The following is a 17864-nucleotide window of genomic DNA, read 5'->3' as shown; positions in this document are numbered from 1 at the left end:
TTGGAGTATAGTTTATTTGCAATGTTGTGTTAAGTTTCTGCTGTATAGCAAAGTGACTCAGTTATACAGATACATATATTCACTCTTTTCTAGATTCTATTTCCATATAGGTCATTACAGAGTACTGAGTCGAGTTCCCTGTGCTATACAGTAGGTTCTTATTAAGTATCTGTTTTATCTACTTTAGGGTGTATATGTCAATCCCAATCTCCCAATTTATCCCCCCCTACCTTTTTCCCCCTTGGTAACCGTAAATTTGCTTTCTACATCTGTGACTCTATTTCTGTTTTGTAAGTAGGTTCATTCATACCATTTTTTTAGATTCTACATATATAAGCGATATCATATGATATTTGTCTTTGTCTAACTTGCTTCACTCAGTATGACAACCTCTAGGTCCATCCATATCACTGCATATGGCACTATTTAGTTCTTTTTTATGGCTGAGTAATATTCCATTGTATATATGTACCACATCTTCTTTATCTATTCTTCTTAAGAGATTACAAAGTTGTGAAGAAGATAAGAACTGTACAATATATTCCGAGGAAGAACGTGCAGATGCCCCATGAATTGGCAGGAGGGAGGAACTGGTCATGGCTGGGTGGTGGTTTCAGGCAATATTTCAATGAGGAGAAGGCAACTGGCTTGGCCTTGATGTATGATAAAGCATGAAAATACTGAAATGGTAAGGGAAAGGAGGCAAGTGGAGAGATACCATCAGGTCAGGAAGCAGCGTTGAGGAACCAATTGCTGTTGGTGACCCTGACTTTATAATAATGCCTGTCTGATCAGTTATGTAATTTATTCTCAGTATTCTCAGAATGCAGGGGGCAAGCACAGAAAAAGTAGTAGGGATTCACCCAGGCATAGGGTGGATGCCACTGAAGTTCAAAGAAAAGGACAGACAAAAGAGTGGTTGAGCTTTGGTAAGGAGACCTGGCAGCTCCAGTATGGATTTTGAATTCCTTTCCTCTGATCCTTGGGTGAAATATGTCCAGTGGAAAGTAAAAAGGAAGAGAATTTAGAAACAATGGTGTAGGTTACTGCTCAAGAAACCTTGGGTATGATAGGCAGAATAACATGCCCCCCCCCCCACAAAAAAAAGGCCACATTCTAATACCCCCAGAACTTGAGAATATTTTACCACGGCTAAAGAGACGCAGATGTTGACTAAATTAAGGATCGCGAGCTGGATATGTTATCCTGCATTATCCAGGCGGGCTCAATGTAATCATAAATGTCCTTACAAGAGAGAAGTAAGGTATAAGAGCAGAGAGAAAAGGTTACGTTGCTGGCTTTGAAGATCGAAGAAGGGAATATGAGCCAAGGAACGCAGGCACCGTATGGAAGTGAGAAAAGACAAGGGGATGAACTCTTCCCTTGAGCCTCCAGAAGGAATGTAGTCTTACTGTCATTTTGACTTCAGCCCAGTTAGATATATGGAACTTCTAACCTCCAGAATTATAGCGTAACACGGGCATACCTTGAAGATACTGTGGGTTCCACTCCAGACCACTGCAATATGGCAGACATCACAATAAAGCGAATGTTGCAATTGAGCAAATATCACCATAAAGACAGTCACACAAGGTTTTTGGTTCCCCAGTGCCAGTCATGTTTAATCGATACTACAGTCTATTAAGTGTACAGTAGTACTATGTCTTTAACATGTACATATCTTAATTAAAAATACTTTATTGCTGAATGCTAACCATCATCTGAGCTTTCAGCAAGTCATCATTTCTTTTTTGCTGGTGGAGGGTCTTTCCTTGATGCTGATGGCTGCTGACTGATGAGAGTGGTGATTGCTGAAGGCTGGGGTGACTGTGGCCATTTCTTAAAATAAGACAATAGTGAAGTTTGACAAATTGATTGACTCTTCCTTTCACAGAAAGTTTTTCCATAGTGTGCAATGCTGTTTGGTAGCATTTTAGCCACAGTTGACTTCTTTCAAAATTGGAGTCAACCCTCTCAAACCCTGCTGCTTTATCAACTAAGTTTATGTAATTTTCTAAAAGCTTTGTTGTCATTTCACCAATCTCCACAGCATCTTCACCAAAAGTAGATTCCATCTCAGTAAATCACTTTCTTTGCTCATCCATAAGAAGCAACTCCTGATTGATTAAAGTTTTATCATGAGATTAGAGCAATTGCAATCAGATCTTCAGGTTCTACTTCTAATTCTAGTTCTCTTGCTATTTCCAGCATATCTGTAGTTACTTCCTCCAGTGAAGACTTGAACCTCTCAAAGTCATCCATAAGGGTTGGAATCAACTTCTTCCAAACTCCTGCTGTTATTGTTGATATTTTGACCTCTTCCCATAAATCACAAATGTTTTTAATGGCATGTAGAATGGTGAATCCTTCTCAGAAGTTTCCTATTTACTTTGTCCAGAACCAGCAGAGGAATCACTGTTTATGACAGCTATAGCCTTATAAAATGTATTTCTTAAATAATAAGACTTAAAAGTTAAAATTACTCCTTGATTCATGGGCTACAGAATGGATGTTCTGTTAGCAGACATGAAAACAACATGAATCTCGCTGACCATCTCCATGAAAGCTTTTGGGTGACCAGGTCCATTGTCAATGAGCAGTAATATTTTAAAAGGAATATTTTCTTCTGAGCAGAAGGCCTCAACGGTGAGCTTAAAATATTCAGTAAACCATATTATAAACAGATGTACTGTCAGCCAGGCTTTGCTGCTCTATCTACAGAGCACAGAGGAGATTTTGCATAACTCTTGAGGGCCCTAGGATTGTCAGAATGGAAAACAAGCACTGGCTTCAACTTAAGGTGATCAGCTGCACTGACTCCTAGCAAGAGAGTCAGCCTGTCCTTTGAAACTTTGAAGCCAGACATTGACTTCTTCTCTCTAGCTGTGAAAGTCACAGGTGGCATCTTTTTTCAATATAAGGCTGTTTCATCTACACTGTAAGTCTGTTATTTAGTGTAGCCACCTTTATTAATTATCTTAGCTGGATCTTCTAGATAACTGTCAGTGCTGCTACACCGACACTTCCTGCTTCACCTTGTGCTTTTATGTTATGGAGACGGCTTCTTTCCTTAAACCTCATGAACCGACCTCTACTGGCTTCAAACTTTTCTTCTGCAGTGTCTTCACCTCTCTCAGCCTTCACAGACTGAGGAGAGTTAGGGCTTTACTCTGGGTTAGGCTTTGGCTTAAGGGAATGTTCTGACTGGATCATCTTCTATCCAGACCACTAAAATTCTTCATATTAGTAATAAGGCTGTTTTCCTTTTCTTATCATCCATGTGTTCACTGGAGTAGCACTTTTAAATTCCTTTAAGAACTCTTCCTTTGTATCGAAACTTGGCTCACTGGCACAGGCCACCTAGCTTTCAGCCTATCTCAACTTCTGGCAGGCTTTCCTAACTAAGCTTAATCACTTCTAGCTTTTGATTTAAAGTGAGTAACGTGTGACTTCCTTTCACTTGAACGCTTAGAGGCCACTGTAGGTTTATTAATTGGTCTAATTTCAATATTGTTGTGTCTCGGGAAACAGAGAGGCCCGAGGAGAGAGAGAGATGGGGGAACAGCCAGAAGGTGAAGCAGTCGGAAGACACACATTTATTGCGCCTGCTGTCTTGTGTGGGCATGGTTCATGGCACCCTGAAACAATTACAATGGTAATATCAAAGATCACTGACCACAAATCACCATCACAAATATAATAATTAATGAAAAAATTCAAAATATTGCTAGAATTACCAAAATACTACACAGAGACAAGACGTGAACAAATGCTCTTGGAAAAATGGCACTGATAGACTTGCTTGATGAAAGCTTGCCACAAACCTTCAATTTAAAAAAATGCAATAAAGTGAAACACAATAAAAACAGATGTGCTTGGCAATTTATGTTGCTTTGAGCCACTGAGCTTGTGTATTTTTTTTTTTTTTTTTACAGAAGCAATAGGAAAATAATACATTGGGTTTAAGTGTAATGTTGGAAAACTTGTTCTCAGGTAGCAGATGTCTGCATTAGCTGGTGCCAGGCTAGACATAGATGATGGTGGCTGTATTGTTGGAGAAACCGAGTCAGGTAGGCACGGTGACAGGTGTAACAGTAAGGGAGAAGAGGGAGTTAAACTATTAATGCTTGTCTCAAATAGATGCTCTTAGCAGAGAATGGGGGAAAACTGCTTAGCACGGTAACCTGGGTTGTAAGTACTTAATATATGGTTTGTTAGAGCACTGACTCTTCTGTGGGCGAGACAATCCTTTGGTGGGTACAGACCTGAGAGAACACGATGTTTGGTCCTCTCTAAAGACAGTTTTCTATAGGTAAAACTGGATTATGTTGAACATCAAGGAAAGCCTTAAGTGGGAAAAGGATTTGTGCGTGAACAGGAATGGTTAGAAGTACGGAGAGCAAATGACAGGCAGCCTTCTCATCCTGGTCCTACCTGTTTGCCTGGCTGACTGTGCTCAAAAAGCTTCAGGGTTTTTCAGCACCAGCTGAACATACTACTTCAATCCACCTCCAGCTGCCTGCCTCCCCGACACATTGCGCCATCTTCTACCCTGGAGGAATCGCCTGAGATCTCTTTGAGGTAGATCCTGTGCTTACTCATCTCCGTACTGCCACCACCTAGTGCAATGCCCAGCAAATAGCAAGTGCCCGATAAGTCTTCATTAAGTGCATGCGCAAAGGGGCACGGTTCTACTCTTAACATATTTAAAGACTCATTGCAGGGAGAGGGTATTACAAGGCAGTGAGTAGTTCTGTACTCAGATCTGCTGTCCAGAAGAATGGTTTCCAAAACCTGATCCACACAGGTCCACCAACTGATGCCAGGCCAGTAAAAATGGGTGGTCCCCACCCTATCCATTATGATTCAGTGGGTCTGGGGTAGGGCCTGGGCATTTGTTTCTTTAATAAACTCCACAAAGATTCTGCTTTTCAGGCAAGTCTGTGAACTCTTGGTCTTAACCTCAAAGAGGACAGAGATCATTATGAACTAAGGTAATCAGAGAAGGATTCATTGAGAAGTTGGGATTTGAACTAAACCTTCAAGCATGGGCATGTTTGGGTAGATGAAGATGAGGAAGAAAAGACAGAACAAAATTATAGAGAAGCAGACACTGTAAGAAACAGTACCCTGTATCATTTGGACTTTTTACTCAAAACACCATTAACAATCTGTATAACTTATTTCTGCATAATAAATTATCCTGTAACTTACTTTCTTAAAGAACAATCATCACCTATTATCTCTCAGTTTCTGAGGGTCAAGGATTCAGGAGCAGCTTGGACGAGCTTTCCTGACTTGAGGTCTCTGAAGAGGTTGCTGTCAGATAGTCATTGGGCAGAGGTCATTTCAAAGAATTCTTTGGTCTGATGCTTGGAACAGAAAGACTCTAAAAGCTGGAGATTGGCAAAGCTAGGCCCCCTATGCATATTTCTCTACTTTATACTATTTTTGTATATGATCTCTATAGCATGGTGGCTTCAGATAGTTGGACTTCTTAAATGATGACTTGGTGCTCCAAAAGCATGTGGTCTGAGAGAGCACACTGGCAGGAAGAGAGACAGGCGGGGTGAAGGAGGAGCTGAGTAGTGGTGTGCACCTGCAAACATGCATGCAGGCGAAGAGAGAAACAGTCGATGGCAAAGGAGGCACGACTTTCAGGAGTGCTTAATTTAACTTTACCCAAACACCAAGAGGTTATTCAGTGCTTCTTATTGGTCAAGAGTATGGATTGCATACCATACAGAAGAATTATCATACAAGACACTAACTTCAGAAATATGATTGAGCCTAGCTTTATCACAAGAAATTGCAATACATGCTTCAATTCTTTCAGCAGTTTTCAATATTCTCTGAAGGACAGGGAGCACATTTATCAAAGAGTTAGTTTGTATAGTTGACATTTTCCCATAATCGAAGGCAGAAGACTGGTGTCCCAGATCTAACACTTGGCCAACTGCGATCCTGGGCAAATCTGTCACCTCCTTCCTAATCCAGCTATTTATTTCTCCAACTTCACTTCCTTTTATATATTCCTCAAGCTTCACTGTCCCAAATTTTAGATTACTTGCTTTTTCCCAAAGAATAAAACTCTTTCAAGCCTCTTTACTTTGCACCTGGTGGTCCTTCTGTTTGAGGCACCGTCCTTTCCTGCCTCTTCCTGTCTCCAGCAGGTGCCTCCCCCTGCCTTTCAGCTTCTTACTAGAACTGTCAGATTCTACTCCTGGTGGAGCCCACTCTCTGGGTTCTCCCAGTGCCCTGCATGTATCTGTATCATTGTCCAGGTCTTGTTGTTTTCACTACTAGACTAAGAGTCTCTAAAGGAGAGGCTTATGCCTTACTGATCTCTGCCATGTCTGCCAAGAGCATAATGCCCGACATATAATAATCTATCAATAAATATTTGTGTTTCAGTGAACAAATAAGTACATGAAGGCAGAAAAAGATATTTTAAAATGTGAACCATCCATTCTTTGGCTTAATTGGACTTCAAAGGACAAATTATCTTCTCATGATCATCACATCGTCAAGAGTTAAAAATAAACAATAAGAATAAAACTTATTGTATCTGGATAACACAGCAAAAGTCTTAGACTTTTCAGTCTATTGTGTTCTTTCTCACTGAGAATCCTGTGCAAAGATGAAGGTGAGCTTACGAAGCTCCAGTGTTTATCTCTTTGTACCAAGTGTATAGCCCCTTCTACTTTTCAGCTACTAGGGGTGGTGTACACTTTTTCTTGCTCCAAAAAGATAGAACTGAAGGCAAACCCATTCCTGGTGGGCTGTGGATGCCTATCAAGTGAAGGTCAATAGCAATCTGACTCTCCTCTCACACTATCTCACTGGGACAAGGCCAAACAGGACTTGAGGCCTGGCCCTGTTTCTTTCCAACTCCAGCAAGATGTCGAGCTAAAATGTGGACCTGCGGCCACATAGAATCACTCTGAGCTTGCCCCTGCCATTCGCCAGCAATTTGATTTCACTTTTCTGAGCTTCAGTTTCTCCTCCCTAATTTGAGGATAGTTTGAACTCATAATACTCAGCCCAGAAAATGGGAACTCTTGTGAAGATTGAGAAGACCTCAGCAAAATCATCCAGCCTGTTCTCTAATATACAGTAGATGCTCACAGATGTTAATCTCTTCCCTTCTCCCAGCAGACCCCCCTAAGAAGAGAACATTCCAGCCATCCATGATAAAGAGGTCATTTCTGGCTTTCTTTTTCTGCTTAGCAAGGATAGGGTAGGGCTCTGGTATCTTGTGTGTATCTCTCTGGCTTGCATACCTAGGCACACCCATCCACAGGGCTTTGTTTCCTTAACCTCAAGTTATGTAATGAGTAGGTATAGGGCCCTGGATCCATTTCTACAAGGACCTGTTTCAAAATCCCTGCTGATTGCTCTAGGCTCTGAGCGTGTGTATGAAAGAGAGAGGCCCACACATGTTTCCCACTTGAAGTACCAGGCCTGAATTAGATCATGCAATCATTGCATTTTTCACCACTTCACAAGCTGCTGCTATGGCATTGAGAACAAGGAAAGAACAGGGAGTTGCTTAACCTTGCCCTGTATTTACACATACATGCTGGCAGGGAAATGGTGACTCATTCCCCTTGCTGCAATACAACAGGTAGGCCAGCTCCTAATGACTTTAGTTTAAAGACTACTTTCCCTCACCTTCAGATAAATCCTCTCCAGCTGAATTTAATCTCTGGAAGTACAAGACATGTTAGGAAGAGTATTAACCTGTTCTGACCCCTAGGGTACCATTGGGTAACACTTAGGGAAGTACACCGGCAGCATCCAAAGAACCCTCCCAAAAACTGTGGGAAGTGAAATAAACAATAGTTGATGATTCAAAGATTGGTGACAGTACCAAATGGAAGTTACTACTTACTATGTGCCAGGTACTTTGTCTACACTTTCCCTAATCCTCATGTCAACCTAGCTCATCTTGTAACTGATGCTCAGACACGTTAAGTAATTTCTCCAAAGTACCAATGTTAATAAGCAGCAGAGTTGGGACTCAAATCCAGACATGTCCAATGCCAAAGCCCATGTACTTTGTACTGTGTCACAGCACCTCCCTGCAGTTGAAATTGGGTATTTTACTTCCCTACCACCCATCTCCCTGGACCTGCTACTAGGTATGGACATACCTCTCCTTTCTCTGCCATTTGTATTCTCTATTCTAACATTCTGGACTTTAGTGAAGTCATATTTGTACAGAAGGCAGTTGAAAAATCATCATCTTTAAAATACCCCTTGGGGCTTCCCTGGTGGCGCGGCGGTTGAGAATCTGCCTGCCAATGCAGGGGACACGGGTTCGAGCCCTGATCTGGGAAGATCCCACATGCCGCGGAGCATCTAGGCCCGTGAGCCACAACTACTGAGCCTGCGAGTCTGCAGCTTGTGCTCTGCAACAAGAGAGGCCATGACAGTGAGAGGCCCGTGCACCGCGATGAAGAGTGGCCCCCGCTCGCCACAACTAGAGAAAGCCCTCGCACAGAAACGAAGACCCAACACAGCCAAAAATAAATAAATAAATAAAACACTGCTTGTAAGATTCTGTGTCCTTGGTTACTTTTCCGGAGATCTGGTTGTTTCTCTCTTTCTTTGATCCGGAAATTACCAATAGGTATACTTCCAGTATAATATTTTACTTTTATTTTTATCTTCTAACCGAAGTCAGCCTAAGGCAGTTTCTGTTGCATGCAACCATAGTCCCTAATGAATGGATACACCTGGCTGAATGCAGCAGCTCCACATCTTAAGACAGTAGTTCTTAACTCTAGCAAGTACATTAGTATCACCTGGAGGGATTTAAAACACTGATAGCTGGGCCCAATCCCCAAAGTTTCTGATTTAAAAGATCTGAAATAAGGCCTGAGAATTTGCATTTCTAAGAAGTTCCTGGGTGATGCTCACATGGCTGGTTCAGGACCACACTTTGAGAACCACTGACAAGACATCCAAACAAGTATACTCTGAAAGTCTAGTGACTACAAGTAATTGACAGGTATGGCTATGCATTCCATAATATTAGTTTCTCTAAAAGTCACCAATAAATATGGAAATTCAGAACCTAACTGCCAGGACTCACAACCCCTCTGTTCTCAAACTTACACATCTTTGGTATCTCTGAATACTTTGTCTTTTTGTAGAAAGCAAGACCCAAAGCTTTTTTTTTCCTTCTGAAACATAGGATTTTTAAAACTAATACTTTACTTTTTAGAGCAGTATGAGGTTCACGGCAAAATTTAGTTCTCATGTACCCACTGTCCCCACATGTGCACAGCCCCCTTGCTGTCAGCATGTCTCACCACAGCAGTGTACCTGTTAAAAGCCATAGCCCTACAATGACCCATCATTACCACCCAAAGTCCATAGTTTAGATGAGAGTTCACTCTTGGTATTGTATCTTTCATGAGTTTTGACAAATATATAATGAAATGTACCCATTATTGTAATTTCATATAGAATAGTTTCACTGCTCTATAAACCCACTACACTCTATTCATCCTTCCCTCCCTGTTAACCCATGGCAACTACTGATCTTTATATTGTCTCCATAGTTTTGCCTTTTCCAGAATGTAATTTAATTATAATCATTCAGTATGTAGACTTTTCCGATTGGCTTTTTGCTTAGCAATATACATTTAAGGTTCCTCCATGTCTTCTCATGGCTTGATAACTCATTTACTTTTAGCTCTGAATAATATTCCATTGTCTGGATATATCACAGTTTATTTACCCATTTACCGACTGAAGTACATCTTGGTTGCTTCCAAGTTTTGGCAATGATAAATAAAGCTGCTATAAACAGCTCAGTGTTTTTGTGTGGATGTAAGTTTTCAATTCTTTTAGGAAAATATCAAGGAGAACCGTTGCTGGATTGTATGGTAAGAGTACAGGTAGTTATGTAAGAAACTGCCCAACTATCTTTCAGAGTAGCTGCATGATATTGCATTCCCACCAGAAATGAATGAGAGTTCTTGTGGTCCCACATCTTTGCCAGCATTTGAGGCTGCCAGTGTTTTGTGTTTCAGCCATTCTAAGAGATATGTAGTATTATCTCATTGTTGTTTTAATTTGCAATTCCCTAATGACATATGATGTCAAGCATCTTTTCATATGCTTCCTTGTCATCTGTATATCTTCTTTGGTGAGTTGTCTATTAAGATCTTTAGCCCATTTTTTAATTTGGTTTTTATCTTCCTATTGTTGAATTTTAGAAGCTTTTTATATATTTTGGATAACAGTCACTTATCGATGTGTTTTTTGCAAGTATTTTCTCCCAGTCTGTGTCTTCTCATTATCTTGACATTGTCTTTCATTAGAGCAGAAGTTTTGAATTTCAGTGAATTCCAGCTTATCATTTATTTCTTTCATAGATCATTCCTTTGGTGTTGTATCTAGAAAGTCATCTAAATACCCAAGGTCAATTAGGTTTTCTCCTATGTTGCATGGACTGAATGCTTCTTTCCCCTGAAAATTTTGTATATTGAAGCCCTAACCCCTAATATATTTGGAGGTCGGGCCTTTGGAAGTTAATCAGGTTTAGATCAGGTCATGAGAGTTGGGGCTCCCATGACAGGATTAGTGTCCTTATAAGAAAAGAGACCATATCTCCCTTTCTCTCTCTACCATGTGAGCAAACAGCAAGAAGGCAGCTGTTTGCAAGCCAGGAAGAGGACCATCTCCAGGAAGTGAATATGCTGGTCTCTTGTCATGGACAATCCAGCCTCCAGAACTATGATAAATAACTGTCTTTTAAATCTACAGCATTTTGTTCTAGTAGTCTGAGCTAATCTATCTATCTTCTAGTACTTTTATAATTTTGAATTTTAGATTTAGGTCTGTGATCCATTTTGAGTTAATTTCTTGAAGTATATATAAGGTCTGTGTCTAGATTACATTTATTTATTTGTTTATTTGATGTAGATGTTAATTTGTTCCAGAACCATTAGTTGAAAAGAGTATCTTTACTCCATTGTATTGCCTCTTATCCCTTGTCAAAGATCAGTTGACTATATATATGTGGGTCTATTTTGGGGTTCTCATTCTGATACGTGGATCTATTTCACCAATACCACACTTTTTTCAATACTGTAGCTTTATAGTAAGTCCTGAAGTCAGATAGTATCAGTCCTCTGTCCCTGTTCTTCTCCTTCAATATTTAGTTGGCTACCCTGGGTTTTTGCCTCTCCATATAAACTTTGGAATCAATTTGCTGATATCCACAAAATAATTTGCTGGCATTTTAATTGGAATTTCTTTAAATATATAGCTCAGTTTGGAAAGAACTACACCTTGACATATTGAGTCTTCCTATCCATGAACGTGGAATATCCCTTCACTTATTTATTTTTTTCTTTGGTAGCTCTCATCAGTTTTGTCATTTTCCTCATGTAGATCTTGTACATATATTGTTAGATTTGTACCTAAGTATTTCATTTTTGGGGGGTGCTAATGTAAATTATCATGTGTTTTTAATTTCAAATTCCACCTTTTCACAATGGTATATAGGAAGATTGACTTTTGCATATTAACCCTGTATCCTGCACCCTTTATATAATCATTTATTAGCTATAAGAGTGGGGGTTTTTTTGGTCAATTCTTTTAGATTTTCCACACAATCATGACAGAGTTTTCAAGAAATAGAACAACATAATGGTTAAAAACATTTGTTCATGCTAAAAGTAAATTAATGCATTACAGAAAACTTGTAACCTTAGGGGAAAACATAGAATTTACTGAGTACTTACTGTGTTCTGTGAACTATACAAAGCACTTTACTGGAATCTTCCAATTGAATCCTATTGACAACTTTCTGATATATAGGTGCTACCATCCTCATTGTATACATAATAAATCGATGAGACAATAATTAATATGTCTCCAGACACACAGTTAATAAGTGGTAGTACCAAGCATCTTGCTGAGGCAGTCTGATTTCAGGGCTATGCTTCTAACTACTGTATAGTACTGACTTTCATCATATCTGTACATCTTTCCATCACCCCACTCCACCGCAGAAAATAATCAGTAGCAATATGTTACACTTCCTCCAAATCTTTGTTTTCCTGAAAACCTATAAAAGAGATAAAGAAGAAGAAAAAAGTACCTAAGGGGCCATTAATAGCATTAACAGGGGCGTGATAAATTCCTTTATTTATTTTTGGAAGGAAATCTACAGTATTTAGTGGGGGAGTTTGCCACTTAGAGCCTGTCTGGTCCATGCATGAGTGGGTCATGAGTGGTCTTATAGACATAAAGGCTTTGAATCTCTCTCTTCAAGGTAAAAAAAGAAAAATCGATTCCAGCTATATGCCATTCTGAAAAAGGCAAAACTATGGAGACAATAAAAAAAAATCAATGGCTGCCAGGAGCTTGAAGGGAGAGGGGAGATGAATACACAGAGTAAAGAAATTTTTATGAGAGGTGAAAATATTTTGAATGACATTATAATGATTTTATGTCATCATACATCATACCCATAGAACATGCAACACTATTCACTTCGTTAAAGTGAACCCTAAGATAAACTGGGACTTTGGTGATGATGATGTGTCAATGCACTTCATCCTTGGTTAAAAAAAAAAAAGTTTAAAAAAAAACAATTAACAGGGTAGATGTTTTTGGCAAAACTTTTGTTTCACTTTTATGTATGTGTACATATTATATATGTGTGTGTTGGATTGTGATGTAAAATGTACTTTTTAGATCAAAAAAGTTTGAAGACCACTGTAGTTATACTGGCAAATAAAAGCACAAATTAATCTTATATATATATATATAGAGAGAGAGAGAGAGAGAGAGAGAGAGAGAGAGAGAGGGAGAGAGAGGGAGAGAGGGAGCACATCAACAGTGTCAGGCACTGTTGCAGGAATAAAGCAATAGACAAAAATCTCTTCCCTAGCAGATCTTGCTTTCTAATGATACTGTACTCCTCTTTTGCATATTACTTGCATATTACTTGCTAGAGTCATTTCACACCTCTTTGTACAAATTTTTAGTGGCTGGTCTAGGAATTACAAATATATATATTCTTAGTTTTTATAATATATTTAGAATCCATATTGTTACATTTCATACAAAATGTAGAACATGAACAACCATGCAAATCCATTTCTTTCCACCACAGTTGTCATATATTTATAATGTCTCTATATATTATAAATCCCACAAGACAATGTTATAAGTTTTGTTGTAAACCAATCATATGCACTTTAAAGAAATAGAGACATTACTTTTTATATTTACACAGATATTTACAACTTCTGTTACTTTTGATTTGTTCCTGGAGATCTGAATCTCCCTCTCTTATTTCCTTTAGTATAAAGGAATTATTCTAGCCTTTGTTATAGTTTGAGTGGTGATAACAAATTTTCTTAGCTTTTCTTTTTCTGAAAATGTCTTTATATAACTTTTTCTTGAAGGATATATTTACTGGATATAGAATTTTGTGTTGACAGGTTTTTTTTCCAACACTTTAAAGATCATGTTTTTTGGGGGTTTTTTTGTCTTTTGACCTCCATAGTTTCTGATGAGAAGTCAGCTGTCATTTAAATTGTTGTCCCTCTATAAGCAATGGGTCATTTTTTCTCTGGCTGCTTTATATATTTATCTTTATATTTGGTGTTCAGTGGTTTACTTATAATGTGCCTATGTGTTTTCTTTGTATTTATTCTGTTTGGGGTTTACTGAGCTTCATAAATCAGGAAATGTAAGTCTCATGAAATTGAGGAATTTTTAGCAATTTTTAAAAAATAAAATTTCTGTGTCATTCTTCTTTTTTCCTTTTGTCTGACTCCAATTACATACAGGTTAGACCCTCTGATATGGACCCACAGGTTTCCTTCAGACTGGATAATTTCTATTAATCTATCTTCAAAAAAGAGAAAGACTTTTTTCTTTTATCTTCATTTTGCTGTTAAGCTCCTCCACTAAAAAATTTTATTTCAATTATTTTTAAAATTTCTAGCATATTTTTGTTTCTTTTTTCTGGTTTCTATTTCTTTACTGAGATTTCCAATATTTTCATTCATATGACCATATTTTCCTTTACTTCACTGAACATAGTTATAATATCTGCTTTAAAGTCCATTTACTTAGAATTCTGGCAGTGGGGTTATCTGGGGTTTGGTCTCCATAATTGTCTTTTTTCTTGAAAATGAGAATATTTTCCTGTTTCTAAAAAATACATCAAATAATAATATTGGATTGTATCTTGAACTCTGTTATATTCCTCCAAAAGTTTTGATGTTTTAAGTAGAAATTAACTTAGTTGAACTCAAATTGTAAAGGTTGTCTCTTGAGTAGCAGTTCTATTCAGTTCAGTTCTTTAGCTATGTTGTTTTAGTTTGCCTAACACTGGAATTGTTCAGCCCTCAACTAAAATCGTGGACTCCTTTTCTCTGGCTCTCTTGTTTCCAGAAATCTTTCAACCAGTCACTTTTAAATGGCCTTGGTTTCCCTGAATTCTGCCATCATCAGAAGTACTACATATTTCCCACTGGAGTGTTAACTACCCTATATGGCACTGATTCAGTCTTCCATCAAGCTAAAAGCCATAAAAAGTAGAAACTCACCCCACACCATTCCTTCCTCCAAGTTTTATTTACCCTACAGAATTAGCCTATGTTCATTTACTCGCCAGTGTCTTCACGTCATTGTTGTTTTGTTTTGTTCTATTTTGTTTTCAGTTTACAGTTGTTATCAACAGGTCTTTGGGTCCAGTAGGAATTTGCTGGAAGCATTTGCTCTATTTTTGGTTTTTAACTTGGAAAGATTAAAAAGTTGTAGCCTGGGTGGTTATCAAACTCATTTTGAAAATACAGAGTGCATGATGTAATCCATAAAGGTAGATACTGCCACTGATATAGGCCAACTTCTCATTCATACATTCAAGAGTTATTTCTAGGGTTTGCTATGTGCTAAGGCACATATATGGCCCAAATTAAAAAAAAATACAAACTCTGTACCCTCAGATAGCTTACAGTGAATAAAAGGGACAAGTTAAATCAAGAGTAATTTAAGTAGTGCTATGTTTCCTGGGAACAGATACAAGGATGAGACTGTCTGGGAAATCTGTTACTGAGAGGACTACAGAGGATGTGTTCAATCATTACGAATTTGATGTCAACTTTTTAAATTCTATAGAAAAAGGATAAACAACTGGCCCTTTCCAATGATCTTGTACTTCAATATGTTTGCACAGAAGGCCTCATTCCAGTCTCTCAGGAACTATTCCTCCATATCTAGTCTTACTGCTTGATCTCTCTAAGCTTAGTCAGAGCCATCAACGGATGGTAACTGATTACTTATCCACGTTGATGTAACTCTGGAAAACAAGTATATCTCAGACAACTGACAGAGCTGAAAAGATGACTTCAGCTTTAACGTATCTTTGCAGTCACCAAACATCCTATTTCCTGGGGTAGAGCTTAAAAAGGTCTCCATTAGTGACAGCTGTTTTTCTGTAGTATTTTGGTATGTGAGTTTCGCAATAGTAGATGCAAATGCATAGTAATTTTGGAAATGATATGAATTCTATAGGAACATCACTACTAACCACAACAACCAATCAAATCAGCAAAGATAAATACCAACCATTCCAAACTGCATCTTAAAAGTAAAGGTCAGAAAAGAAAGATGCTGGATAAAGTATTGTTCCATATGTTGAAGGGATCATATCCTCTGAATTGAGTATAACATATTAAAAAGTTACCATTGTTATTGGCATTAAGCAATAAGACTGGCAAACCCAATATCATTTCAAGGTGCGTATGCCAGGAGGCAAGAGGAGAGTGTGTTTTTTTGTTGGTTTGCGTTAATATCTGAGTCTTGAAATCAAGAACAGTAGTTGATATGAGTTTAAAAGATACATTAAAGTAATGAACCAACTATTGTATCCCAATCAATTCATGCTAAGGAGATTATTCTACAGCAAAGAAACAATAAGAGCATTAAATAGTCTGTTGTAGCATTATATATAATAGCACAAACTGAAGATCCTAAGCTTACAAATTATGGTAAACTATGTAGTTTAAGAATAATAATCATGCAGACTATGGAAGCATGAGGAGATGTTTGCACCACAACATTAAGAGAAAATAGCAAATCACATAATATGTTGAAAATATGTAAAATGGGATTAAATTCAAACATTGGGATACAAATAAACAAGGATAGTAGCATTAAGATGGTGAGACAATGTCTTCTTGCTGCAAACATCTCCTTAATGCTACTGCTTTATATTTTAGAGAGAGATAAAGAGGGAGAGAGAAAGAGACATACTGACTGAAACAAAATTTTGGAGGAATTTAAATTTCATTCCTCTCTAAAATGCACCCCATGAAGCAAAATAAACTTTTCAGTGCTAAGGAAAATAATGGATGACCAATGTAAAAGTCACATAATTGATGATGATGTTCAATTTTGGCACAATTAGCTCTGTATTGGGATTGGAAAGCACTTTTCTGGCTGTACCAGGAATTAGAACACTTAGTATGGACAACTAGTTCTCTAACCACATGGTTTTGAATGAGACATCTCAGCCAAAGCCTTCAGTAACCTTGGAGTAGAATGAAGTCATTGCAGCAAATGTCAAGATCAGAGCCACTGAACAATTTACTTGTTTATGTCATGTTGCACTATCTCTGGATTGCATTAGTTTCCTTCTTCCCACTTGGAGAGGGTCCTGAGATTAAGCTCCTACATGGAAAAGTAATGAGAAATGGGAGTGGAGCATCCCAAATGGCACCACTGTTATTTTATTTTTCTTGATGGTGAAGCAAATAAGATAAAATGTTCATTTCTGATGTGATTTTCTTAGTGGATCCTGATTTTCTTAGTGGATCCAGATGTCAGGTGCCAATATTTCAGGTTACTGAGGTCTCTGTGTCCTTTACTGCCTTAAATAAAATCAAGACTTGATATCTCACAGAGATGGAAACCCAAAGTTCTCTCCATCCTAACCCTTCCCCAACTATTTCTTGGCCCATCAGGGGGTGACTATCCCATTTTCTATAATTTCTTTTTTCTTCTGCTCTGTGTCTTACCTCTTTCTAGTGACGTCTCTTTTTGGTCCTGTAGAATTTAAATGCTCCTCCCTTTCAACAGATTTAACTGAAGTTTTGAAGCAACAGAAATCGGAGCAGGAAACATCTCACAGGTCACCACAACAAGCAACTTAATGTTGGCTCTTAGGCACCTCAATTTATCTGTCTCTGGGTCATTCCAGCTCTTGGGAACTTGACGCTGGCTACTATTTCTCCTCAGTCCACAGCTTCCCACTGTTTTGCTTAGTCTATTTTGTCTATCTTAATTTCCACATTTCTCATCTTTCTGGGCCCCTTCAACCCATCTACTTGGACTCTCTTGAAGTTAAATATTCTTATGTCAGTTTTACACAATAATTTAATTTTTTCTGTATTACTCTTCCACCTACTATATCATTCCATAAGGTCTCTTACGTAAGTAGATAGGCTGAGAATGTCCTAAATCATCAAGTCCTGGAACCTACTTGCTTAACAGTCTTCCTGCAATCTATCTCTCTTTTTTTTTCACATTTTATTATGAGCAGCAAGATGAAACCAAGCTGAACTTTCAACATCTTGCTTGGAAGCCTGATCAGCTAAATTTCCAAGTTAATTATTTACAAGTTTTGTTTTCCACATAACTTTAAGGCACAATTCTGCTAAGCATTCTGCTACTACATATGTTCTTATTTTACAGTTTTGAAGGTTGAAAATCTGAAATGGTCTTACTGGGCTAAAACTAAGATGTTGATAGTGATGCATATATATTTTTTGAAGTCTTAGGAGACAATTGAGTTCTTTGCCTTTTCCAGTTTCTAAAGG

This window comes from Delphinus delphis, chromosome 17, assembly GCF_949987515.2.
Source record: "Delphinus delphis chromosome 17, mDelDel1.2, whole genome shotgun sequence".
Classification (NCBI taxonomy): Eukaryota; Metazoa; Chordata; class Mammalia; order Artiodactyla; family Delphinidae; genus Delphinus; species Delphinus delphis.
This window is presented reverse-complemented; position numbering follows the sequence as displayed.